The sequence below is a fragment of the Triticum urartu genome, chromosome 4 (genome assembly GCF_003073215.2).
Source record: "Triticum urartu cultivar G1812 chromosome 4, Tu2.1, whole genome shotgun sequence".
Lineage (NCBI taxonomy): Eukaryota > Viridiplantae > Streptophyta > Magnoliopsida > Poales > Poaceae > Triticum > Triticum urartu.
The window spans coordinates 356997050-357011769 of NC_053025.1; the positions used below are offsets into that span (position 1 = coordinate 356997050).

Here is a 14720-nt window from a genome sequence, read left to right on the forward strand (position 1 = left end):
ATAAATCAACGTGTTTGTATACATCATGTTTTGCAAGCAGCGGCTTTGCATATTTGGTTTAGCATGCATTGATCATGTTTTGGGGTTGTCATGTTGGATGCAGCAAAATCTGGGTAGCAAAGAAATAAGCCACGGATACTGTCAATACATTTTTCTTGCTTGTAATTTAAAAGCACCCTCGTTTTTTTCTTTTGCTCGGAATGCCATAAAAATGGGTAGGAAAAAAAGGACGTAAGTGAAAAACATAAGGGAATATAGATGTAGACCTTGGTCCAGCAATTCAATCTTGCTCCAGCAAGGCATACTACAAAATGACGTTTCTCACATTCCTAAGTCTAGTTAGTAAAGAACATCAGGAGGCACGGGAAATTAAGTGTTGGAGCTAACTGGGATATATATTACATAGTGGCCTTGTCCCTTCCGGACTTGGACAATCACGGACGTGTGCTCTGTTTTTCTGGCCGGTAGATCCAATAGTAAATAATCCTTGTTTGGTGCGTCCTCCATGAATCAATCAAGGTGCTTTAATCCTTATGGCAGAAACAAGTCCTCCCAGAGCAACCTAACTGGTACTGTAGCAATTACTTGGTTCTTGCACAAATGCGTCAGACAATACAAACTGCACAAAATTCTCTTCAAGAATCAAGGATATATCTACTAAAAAGCAAATAAATTAAGAGCCAATACAAAAACTTCAATGCTAGTACTTTACCCTGATCAATCCTTTCTTATCACCATGCTTTTTATGCTTCCGCAGCCACATGTAATCTCCATTGACAATCATCGCTCATCGGCATGAACTGGCACTTCTCTGTGCGCTAATGCATCCTCTGGTTGGTGCCAGCGCTCGCCGGCCAACCTGCAACTATTACCAGATAGATCAATCAGAAGAACATAAGCATCATAGACGATAATCGTCAACCCATCTATTTGCAAGTCCTAGCATTTTGTACAACACCTAAAGATAAAGGTACTAAAATCATTTATTAGATACACAATATTTAGATATATAAACTAAATTATTATATCAGTCTTTTGCACCAATCGAAAGGAAACATGCAAATTTCGGTTTACTTAAGAAGAATGTAAATTTTGTCATACTAAATGCTAAGAAAAATGATCCAAATTCAGAGGTACATCAAATCACAATTATAGTAATGAAAGAAAACACACAAAAGGCATTTTTATCTCTTCCCAAAATAGGATAAAAAATTAATGAACAATTAGACTTTTCAATGGTTCATAGATGAATACACTGTACCACAAAGAGTCTTAAATTGTATATTGTGTTACCTAACTTATTTAGATTGGCAAATAATCCAAAAAAATAACAAAAAAGTATTAGTACAGAAAAATTTAACATAAAACATGAAATGTAAGAACCAAATAGAGGAACAAACATTTTGTGGCCACTGGATTGTAAAAAAGAATGGACACTAAAGTTACTATAAATTTTTAACTTTTCTATAAGGTGAGGTAGTAACAAGCCAAAAAAAAATATGACATCTCATTTCTTTTGGTGCATTCACCTCAATTATTTTCTTATGCTTGTCTTTTGCATAAAATATAAGGCATGTGTGTAGACAGATGACTGAACTATTGGACTCTATGTGCATCCTTTTTGTGAGCTTATACGACTAAAAATCAGGAAGAGATTGCAAACATGGAAATCATAGAAACTTACATTTAGTTTTGTGTTTAGTTATTAATCGATATGATTTTCCATTTATCCCACTACCAAGACCCGAGCTTGCATTACTCATTTTACTCAGTGCCCTGCATATTTTGTGAAAGGCTCTTAGTTGAGATATTCCATGTCCAAAAAATACAATTTATTTAATGCGTTCGTAATTCTGAATCAGGTACAAAAAGAAGCAGACAAATATTACTTATGTCTTATAAGTTTGATACATGTGCCACCTAATAAATTTTCCCAAAAAGGAAAGCTGAGAGGTCCTATGCAGCACCATCATGTGTTTCTTCTTTCTAGTTTAGAGACAACCTAAGATTTCACTACTGATAAGGAGAATCTCCTTACTAAGGAAATTACCAGGTCATACCATGGGCATAAGAATTGTTCTTCAGAATTTCATCACCATATTAAAAAAGTTTTGAAGGAGAGGTCTGTAAAAACAATCATCCATTAATGAGTGCGAGCACTACTAAGACAACTATAGCACACAATAACCAACAATCTATTAGAATCCGGTCACTTTGAAAAGTTAAAATGATTTATATAATATATTAGAGAATTGTGCCAGCTAGACCACTGATCATGAAGTAAAATATTTAGAGAAATATATTTACAAAAGACAACTATAATTGGTACAAAATTTGGAAGGGTAGTCACTGAAAAGAAATTCCTTTCTAACTGAATACAACACTGATCAAATTATACCATTGATAGTAACTTGTGTAAGATAATATTACGTACGACAAAATCACTGGATAGAGGACTCCCTCGGTATTAATGTATTAATCGTCTCTCAAGAACACATAATTGAAGTACTGTAACGAATGGCCCAAATGAAATTTTATATATGTCAGCAAATACAAACTACAAAAGGGCATGTTATTTAATACACCACAGAATAATTTGAGCAAATTCGATCGTAGCAGGTCTGAACATGCAAGATTAGCATCACAAATCATAGCTTCTATAACATCAGAGTCCATAGCATCAGAGGCCGTACCTTTCGCAGTGTGTGAGTTTCTCATTCCAGCACACATACATTGTCATGTACCAGCTGTTTGTAGAGCTCATCCCAATGAGAATTTGTATCTTCTTTAGTTATTATGTCTCTTAACAGTTAGGATAGCATTATAACTAAGTTGATGAGTTGTTAGGTTTTTGGTTGGTGATGTCTCTTGTTAGATTTAACCTGGAATAAAAAAATTATAATCTAGAAGTTACTCATCTGTTGGCTTTACTCAACAACTTTTTAATTAGAAGGAGCTCCTAACATAGAGCATCTACAAACATAAATTATATTCCATGGCATATGGATTTGCTATTAACGTATTGATTTGTATCTATATGTTTACACCAAATCAAAATCAAATGGAAGCATCGTACATCATTATTCCAAGGAAATAAGCTAAGAGCATGCATCTTCATTCTTCAATAGAGTTCTGCTCGGTGTTCAGTGCATATAATAATTTAGTGCTACAATTGGTATTCCTCCAGATTATGCTTTTTCATACAGCAAATTGGCACCTCATCTCCATAGGAGCTGTGAAATCTTTACTTTGGTCTCTCTTTCCCCTGTTTGCAAATCAATTTATGTTTCACCCCATCTTCATAGTAGAAGTAAAGGGACACGATTAGCTGATGATATTCAAATCCAGATAAACTCTGTTTGCACCTACAGATGACAACGACTACTCTGTATGCACCTGATATTAACTTTCCTATAAAATAAATATACGCATATAACAATACTTACATCCTTTTAATATGAAATACACAAAAATCAAATATCAGACAGTTGTTGATGTTACTATGACAACACGACAGAAAGAATCCACATTAATATTGTTGACCTTCTCACCCCGTTGTCTAAAATTAAAATTTTCTATCTTGTATATTCCAAGAGTTGTAAATATTAGGAATCACGGTATTTGTACTCATTTAATTCCTTTTGATGTACTCGCTCAATCTGAATCACAGTATCTTCAATCTTTGAGATCCCATCAGTTGTCTATTTTTCCTCAGACGGTTTGCTAACTTGCATTGACCAGTTTATCACGGCATATGATTGCACCAATGAATACTAACCTGTCTGACGTCCTAGCTCACTTTTATGCATGCATCCATGACGTACATGATGTATATGCTATGCCATGGACCTGAGCATGTAGTCTGCGATCGAAGCAGCTTCTTGGATGCCACGCATACTGAGCTACATGCGATTGGGTTACTCCCGCTTCTCCGGCATCTCTTGTGCAAGGGCTGCCTATACTCCCATGAGAAATGTGGCCGGGAAACCAGGCTAGGGCGTTAGACGACTTGTGAATCCCGAGGTAGTCGCATATAGTCAAGAGATATATTAATTATAAGTACACCTGATGGGCATAGTTGTGCTCCGGTCCGATCTCCATAAGGCATCCAGAAATTGTACTTCAAAAGACTGAGGGTTTGATCCAAATCGTGATTAGGATGAATTCGAGGACAACCTGATCAAAATAGAGATGCAAAACAATTAAATCCGAATCCAAATTAATATTTTGGATGACAAATCAGCAAAAAAATTGCAAAATAGATTGAGGAACGAACCTGATCCAGAAATTGTACTTCAAAAGATTGAGGATTTGATCCAAATCGTGATTAGGGTGAATTCGAGGACAACCTGATCAAAATAGAGATGCAAAACTATTAAATCTAAATCCAAATTAATATTTTGGATGACAAATTAGCAAAAAAATGCAAAATAGATTGAGGAACGAACCTGATCTAGATCAGGAACGCTAGATCCATGGCCCCGTATGTTTTTTAGATCCATCGCCGCGCTTGCTCTGTATTAGTTTGGTTTCTAGGGTAGAGAGATTTGAGAGAGAAAGATTGGAGAGGAAGGGACCGTGGGCAAGATATTTGGTTTTCCATGGGGGAAAGAGATGGATGGATGGAATACTTTCCATCGTGGGGAGAGGGAAAAAAGGAAGGGATGGTAGAATACTTTTCATATATTGAGATTAGAATCTGATTATTCTGTCATCTATTGTTTTTTCTTTTGTTAGCTAATCTAAACTGTTATAACTCAGCCCCACAAGATAGACGGCTCCTAATTTCTGATTAACGTGGTATTTGGGAGTCTGTAATTAGTATAGGTATAGATATAATTGCAGTCACGATGAACAAGATGCATAGGGTAATACTTTTGATGAAATTCCAATTTCAATCTTCTATAGTTCCATGATCTCGTATCATCACATAGCCTATACCATGTCAATGCATCTTCCTTCAAAGATAAAGGGAAGACCTTCTTCTTAGCAACATCATCGGGTATACCTGCAAGCTTAAATAATCTACAAACTTCATCCACATATATTAGGTGTTCATCAGGATGCTTTGTTCCATCTCCTGTAAAAGGATTAGCTAACAGTTTTTTTATCATACCCGAAGGATACTCATAAGGAATTTCATTTTCAATAGGTTCAGTAGGTTGAGGAGCAACTCTTTTCTCTACTGGTCGGGGTGAAGATACCCCGAACAAGCCCCTCAGAGGATTACTTTCCATAGTAACAAGTGACAGTAAATTTCAGCACACTATATAAATTTTTCCTTACCAAATTCCACCTACCAAAGGCGCTTCACTCCCCAGTAATGGCGCCAGAAAAGAGTCTTGATGACCCACAAGTATAGGGGATCTATCGTAGTCCTTTCGATAAGTAAGAGTGTCGAACCCAACGAGGAGCAGAAGGAAATGATAAGCGGTTTTCAGCAAGGTATTCTCTGCAAGTACTGAAATAAGTGGTAACAGAGAGTTTTGTGGTAAGATAATTTCTAACGAGCAACAAGTAACAAAAGTAAATAAAGTGCAGCAAGGTGGCCCAATCCTTTTTGTAGCAAAGGACAAGCCTGGACAAACTCTTATATAAGGAAAAGCGCTCCCGAGGACACATGGGAATATCGTCAAGCTAGTTTTCATCATGTACATATGATTCGTGTTCGGTACATTGATAATTTGACATGTGGGTGGACCAGTGCTTGGGTGTTGTTCTTACTTGAACAAGCATCCCACTTATGATTAACCTCTATTGCAAGAATCCGCAACTACAACAAAAGTATTAAGGTAAACCTAACCATAGCATGAAACATATGGATCCAAATCAGCCCCTTACGAAGCAACGCATAAACTAGGGTTTAAGCTTCTGTCACTCTAGCAACCCATCATCTACTTATTACTTACCAATGCCTTCCTCTAGGCCCAAATAAAGGTGAAGTGTTATGTAGTCGACGTTCACATAACACCACTAGAGGCTAGACAACATACATCTCATGAAAATATCGAACGAATACCAAATTCACATGACTACTAATAGCAAGACTTCTCCCTTGTCCTCAGAAACAAACATAACTACTCACAAAGCATATTCATGTTCATAATTAGAGGGGTAATAATATGCATAAAGGATCTGAACATATGATCTTCCACCAATTAAACCAACTAGCATCAACTACAAGGAGTAATTAACACTACTACCAACCTACTAGCACCAATCCCGGACTTGGAGACAATAATTGGATACAAAAGATGAACTGGGGTTTTGAGATGAGATGGTGTTGATGAAGATGTTGATGGAGATTGCCCTCTCCCGATGAGAGGAGCACTGGTGATGACGATGGCGATGATTTCCCCATCCAGGAGGGAAGTTTCCCCGGCAGAACAGCTCTGCAGGAGCCCTAGATTGGTTCCGCCAAGGTTCCGCCTCGTGGCAGCAGAGTTTTGTCCCGAAAGGTTGCTTCTTGTTTTTTCTCGATGAAAGACTTCATATAGCAGAAGATGGTCATCGAAGAGCCACTAGGGGGCCCACGAGGTCGGGGCGCACCCCACCCTCGTGGAAAGGGTGTGGGTCCCCTGGTCTTCATCTTTGGCGAGGATTTTTCATTATTTATTATAAGGTATTCCGTGGAGTTTCAGGACTTTTGGAGCTGTGCAGAATAGGTCTCTAATATTTGCTCCTTTTCCCGCCCAGAATTCCAGCTGCCGGCATTCTCCCTCCTTATGTAAACCTTGTAAAATAAGAGAGAATAGCCATAAGTATTATGACATAATGTGAAATAACAGCCCATAATGCAATGAATATCGATATAAAAGCAAGATGCAAAATGGACGTATCAACTCCCCCAAGCTTAGACCTCGCTTGTCCTCAAGCGAAAGCCGATAATAATAAATATGTCCCCATGTTTAGAGATAGAGGCGTCGATAAAAATAAAATACGGACATGAGGGCATCATGATTATTCTCATAACAGCAACATACATAGATATTGTCATATGATTACTTATGTTCAAGTGATGATCTATTCACAATGCAAAAGTATGAATCAGAAACCTTATTGAGAACCAACACACTATAACCTCAGTCATTGAAAAGCATGATGCAAAATGGACGTATCAGCAACTCATTGCATATTGAGCTCCACTTAACTTGTAGTTTTGTTTGTTGCACTTTGCCATGCCATGCCTCATTAAACCGGACATTCATCATACTTTATTGTGCATCATGCCATGATTAAGCTTGTTGGTTTACCGTGTTGTTTTCTTCTGTCCCGTTGTGCTTCCTCTCAATAGTTTCGGAGATGTTACGAATGTGAGGATTCGTTCGACTATGCCCGTTCGTCTTCTTCATGGATTCGATCTTCTTCCTAGCGGGATTTCAGTCAAGATGACCGTTACCTTGGATCTCACTACTATCTTTGCTATGCTAGTTGTCTCGATGCTATCACTATGTCGCGCTACCTACCCCTTGTTTATCAAGCCTCTCAATTTGCCATGTTAGCCTCTAACCTTTTCCACCATCCTAGCAAACCATTGTTTGGCTATGTTACCGCTTTGCTCTGTCCCCTCTTATAGCATTGCTAGTTGCAGGTTGTTCCATGTTGGGACATGGATATCATGGGATATCACAATATCTGTTATTTAATTAATGCATCTATATACTTGGTAAAGGGTGGAAGGCTCGCCTTTTGCCTGGTGTTTTGTTCCACTCTTCTTGCCCTAGTTTCTGTTATACCGGTGTTATGTTCCTTGATTTTGCGTTCCTAACATGGTTGGGGATTATGGGGCCCCCTTGACAGTTTGCTTTGAATAAAACTCTTCCAGCAAGGCCCAACATTGGTATTACCATTTGCCTAATAACAACTAAAAACTTGCATAGGGACCTGCCGGCCTCTGAGGTCTCTTAATCAACCCCCCGGGCCAGTGCTCCTCATGAGTGTTGGTCCAAAACGGGTGATGTCCGGCGCTCCCTGGGCAATCAGGGTCTCAGCCAACCTGGTGTCTTGCCCATCCACTGTTCCCTGAGAACAAGATACGTGCGGCTCCTATCGGGTTTTGTCGGCACATCGGGTGGTCTTGCTGGTTTTTTTTACCATTCTTGAAATGTTTTGTGAACCGGGATTCCAAGCATGATCGGGTTGTTTCAGGAGTAGGATTTTCCTCCATTGATCGTGAGAGTTTGTGATGGACTAACTTGGGACACCCCTGCAGGGTTTAAACTTTTGAGAGCCGTGCCCGCGGTTGTGTGGCAGATGGGAGTTTTTAATATCCGGTTGTAGAGAACTTGACACCAGATCCGAACTAAAATACACCAACCGCGTGTGTAAACCGTGATTGTCTCTTATCGACAAAGTTCAGGAAGAGAACACAGTTGAGTTATGCTTGACCATAAGTACTTCATGATCACTTCTTGATCACTACTAGTTTGCGACCGTTTGCGTAGTTTCTCATCTTATTCTTGTACATGTAAGTTAGCCACCATACAATGCTTAGTGCTTCTGCTACCTCACCACTTATCCATTCCATACCCATTAAGCTTTGCTAGCTTGATACCCGTGATGCAGGTACATGTAATGTGATGATTTGATGAGAGAGCGATGCATGCTTTTTGGAGTTCTTTTCCTTCTTCTTTGATCAAGGGATAGGTTCCGGGTCGGGAGCCTGGGATTAGCAGGGTGGATGTCATTCTTCTTTTTCGTTTGATTTCATCTGTAGTCGGATCCTACTCTTCTGTATGATGATTGCTATGTATTGATGAACTGGTGTATTGATGTTGTAACTTGTGGCGAGGGTAAGCCTTTATCTTGTATTCTCATCTATTCAGTACATGGTATGTTGTAATGATATCCACCTAGCTATGCGCTTGAAATGCGGTTGTACCCCAATCATGAGTTCATCAAGTGATTGGGATAGAATCGCATCTTGGGTGCTACAAGTTGGTATCAGAGCCTCACTGACCTTAGGAGCCCCCTTGATTGACCGCTACCATTGTTGAGTCTAGAAGAAAACTATTTTGAGTCTAGTTATATCGGAGAGTAGGAATTCTTTTTACTCCCCATCCCCTTCGTCGCTCTAGTGAGGACTCGTGAAGTAGGTGTTTTCTCCACTCTTCTATCCTTTTTCACTCAATTTTTTAAGATCACGCGGGTATTGTTGGATCGTTGCGATACCATTGTGACGGGGATTCTGTCTTGGTGCCTCCTGACATTTAGGCGTTGTAGCAGTGTCCCGGGGAGTTGAGCTCCAAGGTGTTCTTGTCACAGTGTTTATCATTTTAGTTCCGGAATACCAGAGGATGCCAACATTGAAAACGCTTCTATAGTCTTTGTGGTGAGAGTAGTTTGACGACACCCAGTACTAGGGAGAGACTTGTAGCGCCCCAGATGTGATTCTATCCCAATCACGTGATGAACTTACGATTGGGCACAACTGCATTTCAAGCGCATAGCAAGGTAGATTTCATTACAACATACCATTTACTGAATAGATGAGAATACAAGATAAAGGCTTACACCCAACACAAGCTACAACATCAATACAACAGTTCATCAATACATAGAAATCATGATACAGAAGAGCAGGATCCGACTACGGACGAAATCAAATGAAAAAGAAGAACGACATCCACCCTACTAATCCCAGGCTCCCGACCCGAAACCTATCCCTTGATCAAAGAAGAAGCAAAAGAACCCCAAACAAACATGCATCGCTCTCTCGTCAGATCATCGCATTACTTGTACCTGCACCTGTTATTGTAGTAATATGTGGGCCACGAGGACTCAGCAATCCCATTATCATGGGTATCAAGACTAGCAAAGCTTAATGGGTATGAAATGGATAAGTGGTGAGGTAGCAGCAACAGTAAGTATTGTATGGTGTCTAACTTACGTGTACAAGAATAAGATGAGAAACTACGCAAACGGTCGCAAACTAGTAATGATCACGAAGTGATCGTGAACTACTTACGTTCAAGCATAACCCAAACGTGTTCTCTTCCCAAACTTTGTCGAAATGAGGTAATCACGGTTTACACACGTGGTTGGTGTATTTCAATTTAGATGTGGTGTCATGTTCTCCACAACTGGATATTAAAACCCCCCATCTACCACATAACCGTGGGCACGACACTCGAAAGTTCACACCCTACAGGGATGTCCCAACTTAGTCCATCAAAAACTCTCAAGATCAGCGGAGGAAAATCCTCCTCCCGGAACAACCCGATCAAGCTCGGAATCCAGGTTCACAAGACATTTTGACAATGGTAAAACAGAACCCAGCAAGACCGCCCGATGTGCCGACAAATCCCAATAGGAGCCGCACGTGTCTCGTTCTCAGGGCACACCATATGGGCAAGACGTCGGGTTGGCTGAGACTCTGGTTGCCTAGGAGGCGCAGGACATCGCCCGGTTTGGACCAACACTCATGAGGAGCACTGGCCCGGGGGGTTGATTGTCCCTATGCAAGTTTTTAGTTGTTATTACGCAAATGGTAAAACCATTGTTGGGCCTTGCTGGAAGAGTTTTATTCAAAGCGAACTGTCAAGGGGGCACATAAACCCCGACAGTGTTAGGAACGCGAAATCAAGGAACATAACACCGGTATGACGGAAACTAGGGCGGCAAGAGTGGAACAAAACACCAGGCAAAAGGCCGAGCCTTCCACCCTTTACCAAGTATATAGATGCATTAATTAAATAAGAAATATTGTCATATCCCATGATATCCATGTCCCAACATGGAACAACCTGCAACTAGGAATGCTATAAGAGGGGCTGAGCAAAGCGATAACATAGCCAAACAATGGTTTGCTGGGATGGTGGAAAAGGTTAGAGGCTAGAATGGCAAATTGGGAGGCTTGATAAACAAGTGGTAGGTAGCGCGACATAGCGATAGCATCGAGACAACTAGCATAGCAAATATAGTAGTGAGATCCAAGGTAATGGTCATCTTTCCTGAAATCCCTCTAGGAAGACGACCGAATCCATGAAGAAGACGATAGGACATAGGCAAACGAATCCTCACATTCGTATCATCTCCGGAACTATCGAGAAGAAGCACAACCGGAAAGAAGCAAATGACATGGTAAACCAACAAGCATAATCATGGCATGATGCACAATCAAGTATGATGCATGTCCGGTTTAATGAGGCATGGCATGGCAAAGTGCAACAAACAAAACTACAAGTTAAGTTGCATATTGACGAAACACCACATTCAATCATTTAGTTCACTCTCGTTTATGTACCCAACAATATTAAATGTTGTTAAACATGGCAAGAATTGAAGCATAAGTAAATTAACTATTTAGGCAAGTTTAAATGAGGCCGAAAATAACAAACAACAATTCCATAAAATCACCACATGCATACTTCGAATTTTCTACTGTTCTGCCCTAAACCATATTTTAGATTTGTTACACATGCAAAATAAGTGCATCATGTTAATCTATGCATTTTTCTACCCCATTTACATATAAAGTTTATTTAATTCGGAGCTACGGTTATTTAGTTACAAAATAAAGCATTTTAGCATGGCATTTATGCAAAACAAATGCAATCATCAATTTAACCATTTTAAACATGGATGAAAGCGGCGTGTTATGAAACAAGATGAAATTCTAAGTATTTTTCATATTAAAATCATTTTAATCCGATGCACGGTTTGTGAGTTATTAAATGCCTGAGCTCTAGGGTGTTTTCTGCAAAACTGGTAAATCTCTGGATAAATGCTAAATTCGTTGGAACAGGAAAAAAATATTGGGCAGAAACTAATGGATCTGGGCTAGACAAGTAGTGCAGAGGGGCGATGGGCTACTCAAATTGGGCCTTCGGCCGTCAGTGAGGTGGAAGCAGGCCGGCTCGGGGCAATGCAGTCAACGCTCGAGGACGAGCGAGCTATAGCAGTCGTCCCATCTCTGCTCACACGAAGCAGAGGGCACAACCGGGTGAGACGGATGCAGGTGGGCGTGAGGGACTCCGGTGAGTGGCAGGATGTGGAGGGGTCGGCGCGGGAGCTCAGTGGCGTCCGGATCCAGGCGCGGGAGGTCGTCAGGGTCCCATTCCCTGCCAGATCGAAGGGAGGTGGCTGCATGGCTGCATTGCAGCCTGAAGAAAATAAGAGCGGGGAGAGGATTCTAAGAGGGAACATGGAAGGAAAGCAAGGAGTGACTGCGAGATAAGAAGGCAGCAGGGGCACGACGCAACGCTCACCGATGACCTCACCGGACGTGCGACGGGGACAGTGCTCCAGGGACTTGGCGGAGCGGCGGGGAGGCAGGGTCGAGATGGAGGAGCTCGAGGCCTCAGGTGCGGGAGCAGAGAAGGCCGAGGCGCCATGGCAGGGGAATGTCCTATTGGTGGTGGTGCTTCGATGAGCCTCGGGCGGCGCACACCAGCGAGGACGACCGGGACAAGGAGAGGCTGAGGCGCAGCTGCTGGTTCCGGCAAACTCCGGACGGAGCGGTGGGGACCTGCGAAGGAACGGATTAAGAGCGAAGAGACAGAGAGACAAACAAGAGGGAAGGAAGGCAGGGGGAGTCTGGCCTGGTGGTTGGGCAGGTTCGGGCGGCGGACGGAGCAGCTCCGGCGGCGGCACTCGCCGGCGCGGTGCCGGAGACGACAGGGCAGCGAGGTCACTCGGGGCCTGGTGCAGCTCGGGCGCAGAGGAGCTGGGGCCTCGTGAGTGCTCCAGGAGGGGAGCTTGAACGCTGGTGAATGGATGGATCGGGAGGAGGTAGAGGATTGCTGCTGCGGTTGGCCGGGGATGGATCCCAAGCAGGGACAAGCTGGCGGCAAAAATCAAGGGAATTGATCGGGGAGGATTCGGATCGGGAGGAGATCCCGAGGTGGGAGACCGACGAGGTGGAGTGTGGCAGCGGCGATTGGATAGGGGAGGAATGGATGGGATAGCTAGGGTCCGGACTGATTATATAGTGGTAGGATTAGCTTAGGGCTTATCTGGGCCCTCCGATTAGATCGGACGGTCGAGAATAAATAGGTTAGGGAGTCCAAATAAGAAACCAAAGATATTTTAGGGATGTTTGGGGATGATCCAGACCCATCGGTAACGACAGCTCGGTTCGGGTTTGGGAGAAGTTTTGGACGCGCACGAGGGGGGTTTGAGAGAGGTCGACAAAGACAAGGGGCCCTCACTACTAGGCAAAACCTTACCAGTAGCGCTGGTTTTTGAGCTACCAGTAGCGCGGGCGCCAGCGCTAGTGCTATGGCGCTACAGCTATTTTGTAGCAGTAGCACTTTTTAGGCCAACGCTACTGGTAAGTTCAGATACTAGTAGCGCGGCACTGGAAAGCGCTACTGGTAAATGAGGGCTGCTGGTAATATTTTGGCCCGCGCCACTGTTAAAATTTATGTTTTTTCGTATTTTGGCGCTCTACATGTTTAAACAGATATATCTTTTATACAATAGCAACTCATCACGAACTAGTCTGTTTAAATAGCATATTCATTACCACTTGTCATCACCACCAAATAATGTTCGTCAATGAGACATCATATAATAAGTTGGTCACTAGTCATAATCACAACTTCTCATCATCATCATCAACTCTAACACATTGTAGCACGTAATAACACATTCTAGCTAGGACCTACTCCTCTCATAGGACCTACTCTACCCTCTCTTAGGTAAAATATCATAAAACAAGATAGGCATTGACTCTCCATAATAACGAACGGAGATCATCCTGTCTCCATGTCTTGGCCTACGCACAATGTTTCTTCCAAGTAGCTCTCTATGATGGTAGAATTTTTTTTGAAATCATTTATTATCATGGCTTCCTCGCTTTTAGAAATATGATATGGACAGGAGTGATGTGGAAACTGCGGCTGACCTGGTCGTGGTGGCCGTAAGCTCATAACATCAACGCGACCTCTCAGCAACATTAGATGAGGCACACAATCCATCAGGATTTTCTGTTCAAAAACATAGTAATAACTTTTTAGTTAGCAATGTAGTTTAGTTTTAGAAGAATTTATGCAAAAGATGCACGGATGTCGTAATAGTAGAAAATCTTGCCATGCTATCTCCATTGATGTTACCGTAGTTCAACACGTGCACTAGTGGCATGTATTGACCATAATGTGGAGGAGTTTGATAATAGCTATTGTAATTCTCAAGATCAGTAAAAAATGTGATAAGACCATCTTTCTCCTTATAAGTTAATTATGCTTCATCATTGTAGTAGTAGGTTCTGTCTACCATCTTCCGTACATTTTTTGAAGAATGAAAATAAGCTGTCAATGGAAATAAGCTGTCAACTATTTTGAAATAAACAATATAAATTACTTAATAAATATGTTTGAGAAATTCACACAGCGGTAGAACTGGAAGCGTGTCAACAAGGACCCAAATGGTCATATTCTTTTCGTCGATGTCAGAATCACCAAAGATCGATGGTGAGAAGCGTACCCTCATGAAAATCATATGCCTTGCAAAGTGCTTCCCAATTCAGGCAACCAAAATTGGATGAGTTCACAGAATTGTTTAGATTTACAGCAAAATCATAACCATGATGGGTCCTTAGTTGAATTATCTTTGTCTCAATGCTTTCATGATCTTCAAAACCCATCTTCTCCAAGACATAGCATCTTGCATGGCATGGGATAAGCTAGTCGAATTGTAAAAGACAGAAATTACACGTTGAAGAAGCAGAGAAGTCGTGCAAAAATAACAAAAAACACTTGTCGTCGTTGCGTACCGTT

General features: G+C 41.5%; 1 long non-coding RNA gene across 10 annotated transcripts; it reads right to left on the reverse strand.

The window, feature by feature from the left end:
• Positions 1-232: 232 nt before the first annotated feature.
• Positions 233-4708, reverse strand: LOC125551664. Of its 10 annotated transcripts, none has more exons than XR_007302993.1 (8): positions 4449-4708; positions 4277-4349; positions 4066-4176; positions 3779-3956; positions 2061-2882; positions 1685-1776; positions 713-865; positions 233-619 (listed from the first exon to the last, which is right to left on the reverse strand). It is a non-coding gene; the product is annotated as an uncharacterized LOC125551664 (long non-coding RNA). The 10 variants fall into 10 exon arrangements; XR_007302997.1 differs by having other exon boundaries at positions 2061-2124; positions 2694-3956; XR_007302998.1 differs by having other exon boundaries at positions 2051-2124; positions 2694-3956.
• Between the last annotated feature and the right edge of the window lie 10012 nt (positions 4709-14720).